Source organism: Hoplias malabaricus, chromosome 9, assembly GCF_029633855.1.
Source record: "Hoplias malabaricus isolate fHopMal1 chromosome 9, fHopMal1.hap1, whole genome shotgun sequence".
NCBI classification, from domain to species: Eukaryota; Metazoa; Chordata; class Actinopteri; order Characiformes; family Erythrinidae; genus Hoplias; species Hoplias malabaricus.
This window is the reverse complement of record NC_089808.1, coordinates 39,401,706-39,406,783: the sequence shown is the minus strand read 5'-3', so window position 1 is coordinate 39,406,783 and position 5,078 is coordinate 39,401,706.

Here is a 5,078-nt window from a genome sequence, read left to right as displayed (position 1 = left end):
TACGAGTATTATTTATTTTTGTAATTTATAGAACCTCTCTGTGACCTTCACGCCACCCCACTGTCAGCCGGTAGCTTTCTGGAGCTTTGGACCTCTCCTGCTTCCCAGTAACTGTGTCTGTGTATCTATTTCTCTCATTTTAACCCATTCATTTGAATGAATAAATGATTCTCTTTGCATTAGGTTTGATTTGGTATTCATTAGTGTCAGGGGTTCATTCGCAGTAAAAGTGTGTACAGCGGTGGTCCGCATTTGCGGTGTATGGCTCTGCGACGGAGGGGTCAACGCAGGGCCGGAACATAGGAGACGCTAGCAGTCATCCATTTTGTGTGTGCGTGGGTGTGTGAGAGACAGGGTGTTTTCTAAGGGGCAGCCATGGCCTGGTGGGTAAGGAACAGAAGGTTGCTGGTTCAATCCCCTTGACTGAAGTGCCCCTGAGCAAGCCACCTACCCCCCAACTGCTCCCCGGGCACAGTGGCGAGGGCTGCTCACCGCTCCAGACACTGCTCACTGCCCCCTAGTGTTCACTAGTGTGTGTAATATTTCTGTGCACGGATTGGGTTCAATGCAGAGAACAAATTCCTTTGTGTGCAACCACAGAGGCAAAATCCCTCACTCATTAACTCACACTTTATTGGCCAGAGTGTGTGAATGAATGACTGGGTGAGTGTGAGAATGCGAGTGACTGGGTTAGACCTGGAGCAGGTTTGCTCTGACCCCACTGTGTTTCAGAAGATGACCGAATGACAGTCTGAAATGGAATTTAATTTTGTATTTAAGCAGCACTCTGCTCCATAGAGTGGGTCGCCCACATGGGAGCAACCATGCCACTAGGTGTCAGTAAAACGGCTGTTTTAAAAAAAATGATGAAATGAATCAGTGAGCAAATGACTCCCTGCTGAATGCGAGTTCTTCTCCTTGCCGTGTCTTGTGCTGACGTGAGTCGTTGATTGACGTGTGTACGTACGAACAGAACCGGCGTGTGTTACTGCGTGTGAGCTCCGTGTTGCGGTTATTCCGGGTCAATGCGATAATTGCCTATTTCTCTGGCACAAAGGCGCAGGGTTTGCTCTTTAGTCTCGTCGTCCTCTCGCAGCTCTTGGTGGAGCTGGGCTCTAACAGCTTCCTTTGTGCTGAGGGCCCTCAGGTCTGAGGTGTCTCCGCGGCTTCGCCTTCATGTAGCCGTCTGTGATGAACCCCACCCCCTTCAGAGCTTCTCAGTCAGAGAGCATCATTAGAGCCGAGAGAGGGATGAGGAGGAAAAAAGAAACAACTCCCCGCTGCCTCAGACTCGAGTGGAAGGAAGGGGCTTTGTGCGTCTGCCCATTGAAGTTTGTTTACCGGCTGTGTGAAGAACTCTCACACTGCTCCATTTAAATCTCATTGGCCGACTCTCTCCAAAACATTTCAGATGTATGGAAATCAGGATGCAGCTGAACTAGGGAGGCGCTGAATTGTTTTTTTGAGTAGGTGGGTGTTGGAAGTAGGGGCTGGGAGCGCTAACTACAAATTGACACCTTGTTGTGGGGGATAACAGTGACTGATACATCAGAGTGCTTATATTTAAACGCTGCACTAAGGCCCTTATTAATAGATTTATTAAAGAAGCAGGATTGCTGAATCAGACGGGATACAAACACACTCGGTGAGTGTGTGCGCTCTGTGCTCTGCTGTGAGCCTGAAATAATTGAGGAGAGACTTGACAATTGGCCTTTACTGTTTTGATTTTTTTAATTTTTATTTATTTTGGATGAGGACCACAGGACGCGTCCACACGTAAAAGAAAAAGACGTCCAACAGAAGGTCCAGCTGGAGCCCTAGTCCGGTTACGTGTTGATCTGTAGCCCAGAGAACCAGTGGATGTAGCAGCTAGGCGGAGACACACTCAGTTACTTCTTACTCACCCAGGCATACAACATACATGACCTGTCAGTCAGAAATCGCTCTGGCCAATCAGAAGACTATGATTTTGTGCCTCAGACAGCTTTAAGGAAAGACCACGACTTTGCTGTTTAAAGCTTGTAAATGTACTTTAATATCACCTAGTTTTTATTTCAGATCATTATTCCAGTCATGTTCTGCGTGGGGCTGGAGCTCACGGGGGCTGTGGGCTTCTTTTTGGGGGTTTACTCTGGTGTTGGGGTTGTCTGTTGGGCTGCGGTCACTTCCTGATCGGCTTCTCGTGCGATCGATGCCAGGAAAGTTAGAGACTCCGTGAATCTCCAGCGTAGGAGCCACACTTTCTCAGAATGGAGATGTATTTCGGAGGCGCGAGCTCTGACTAAAGTTAATAAGAGCCTGCTGCACTCAGTTTGGTTTCAACACCATTAGAATATTTCTCTTCTGGTCGTGAACGCTGTGTATAACACAAATTCTGAAACTCCAAAACTGTATGTGAAAATGGAAGCTATAGTTTTAATCATAAAATATATTTCTCATATAATCTGGGCTTATTCTCACAATGGTGTTTTCTTCCTTCTCACTGCATTTAGCAAGTTCCTTATTTATTTTAAATTTGAGCCAGACATTGACTGTCCTCTTTTACAGATAGGGTATGATCTGACCTGAGAATAAATCCGAATAATAAGTATTAAAAATTATATTGTTAAAAAAAAAATAGAGAGAAAAGAAATAACTTCCTGGCGCCCCCTGCAGGGTGTGTTCCTGCCTTACGCCCAGTGATTCCGGGTAGGCTCCCAACCCACCGCAACCCTCAACTGGATCAGCGCTTACAGACAATGAATGAATGGAAACTTCAGTGAAGAACTTGATGTATCTGAAGGTTTAAATGTCATTGTCAATTAAAATATGTGGAATAAGACGTCTTACAAGTATTCAGAAAAATAAGTCGTATCAGTTTCATTACGTCATGAACAGCAGTGTTACAGCTATGTGAAATAAATGTACAATTGTCACCACAATGTCTAAATTATGAAGAGTTTGTGGATCAAATAACACACAGTCCGTTCTCTGCCGAAGAAAACCAGGGCTGTCTCCTAATACCTCTTTATCATTGGTTCAAAAAACACCCCAAAATGAATGGCAGTCAATGCAGAGCTGCTCTGGAATGGTGCTCTCATAGCTCCGCTGCTCACTTCCTCTGGTACGCTTTGGAAGGCATGTCCTGGGGGCCTGTGCTGTCATGTTTCAAGGCCAGTGCTGCCTGTTCGTGTTCACTACGCCCTTGTTAGGGTCTTTTAAAAGACGATTTTAACTCAGAGAAGCAATCACAATGATATAAAAATATCCACTCACTACAAATCTCTTTCACAGGTAACAGATTAAATCTTTCTAACAGATGAACGAGCCAGAGAAAGCACTGTGGCCAATGCAAGACCTGACTGACATCCAAGAGTGTTTATTTAAGCTGGTGATGCTCCTCTCAAGACCCTTCCTCTTTTGGTCTCAGGCCTGCAGTGTTCCTTTTCTTCCATCGCATGGGTACGTGAGGGTTTCAGATTAGCTCCAGTTCAAATGATTCAAAAGCATACAATCGATAACTGATAATCTAAGAATTGAAAATGCCGTTCTGCTGTTCACCTCGTCGCCATTCCTCTCGTCCTGTTAATGAAAAAGACGTCCAAGAGAAGGTCCAGCTCATGCCAAACTTGCTTAAAGCTACACTAGGCAAGTCTGTTTTTTGTTTTTTGTTTTTTTGCACTCATGGGCTCCCTCTACAGTTACGGAATGTAATTTGTCCTAAAACCACCCTAATCCAAAAGTTACATAGTGCAGTTTCTTCAGTGCCAAGCCTAGAAAAGCAGAGGCTCTGTTCTCCCTGTTACATCTCAGTGGAGCATCACAGTGATTGTGAAGCTGTAATTTTAAGGTGAAAATACAATGTAGTGTTGCCTTAAAGTCACTGACCGAAGTGTAGTCGACATGATCGCATCACCCTAAGTGCAGTAATCCGGCTGATTGTGGAATTCTCTCTTTACTCGGAGAGTAATAGATCACGGCCTAACATCAGTGTTAACTGCTGAGTGCAGAGTCTGTTGCGCTAGTAATAACGTACGGATTGAAACTCCAATCGATGCGCGGTGGAGCCGTCTCTGGAAGGCCGCAGCTAATTAACAACGGGGAAATCCAGGAAACATTTCTTCTCTTGTGCTATGTAACCCGATGATTTAGGAGTCGGAAAGCCTTAAAGGACAGCCTCTGCCTCTTGGAGAATCCGTACGTGATGAATGTTGGTGTTTCTGTGAGCGCAGGTCAGACCGGGGTCCCTCCACCCCTCCTCTCCTCTCCTCCCAGGACAAAAGCCATTAGAGGCTCACGCCAGCCAAAGTCATGAATGCTAAACAATGCTCTAATTTAGGGGCAGTGTTCCATGAAGCTCCACACAACACAGTTCATAAATTACTGACATAAAAGCAGCTGACGGCTCAAAGGAAGGGCGATGGTATCTCGTTCCATTACCGACCGTACAAGAGGCTGGAGACCGAGGGAGAGAGGGGAGGCAAAGGGAAACGACTGCAGCACCTTTTATTCATCCTCACGCAGCACAATGGAGATGAACCACTTTCTGATTCACAGGCTGTTGACTGCATTATAAAAATAAACTGCCAGCTCAGCAGTTCACAGCGTGGACTAATGGAATATAACAAGGTGGACGTTCGCTTTCAGCCCGTCTTCACACGAGCTTTAACAATCTTTAGGCTAAAATTGAAAAGGATTAATATTACTGAGTCAGGGAGAATTAAAAACCCACTAAAATCGTGTGTGTGTGTGTGTCCTGTCAGGCGTAAAATATTCAGAGTTTGAAAATCAGAAGTGTAAGGTGATTATTTGGTAGTTTTTTGGACCACATCATACATCTGTGTGAAAAGATAAAAGATGTCATTCACTCATTCATCTGTAAGTGCTTCATCCTGTTTAGGATCACAGCCACTGTCATTAAGCACACACACACACACACACACACCTGTGGATAGTTTAATGCACTCACTTATTCACACCCCCGTACACAGTTTTGTACATTCACCCAGTCACAAACACACACACCTGTGGACAGCGCGTCCACCCACGAATGTGTGTTTGTACTGTGGGAGGACTGCGGAGCACCTGGAGAAAACCCA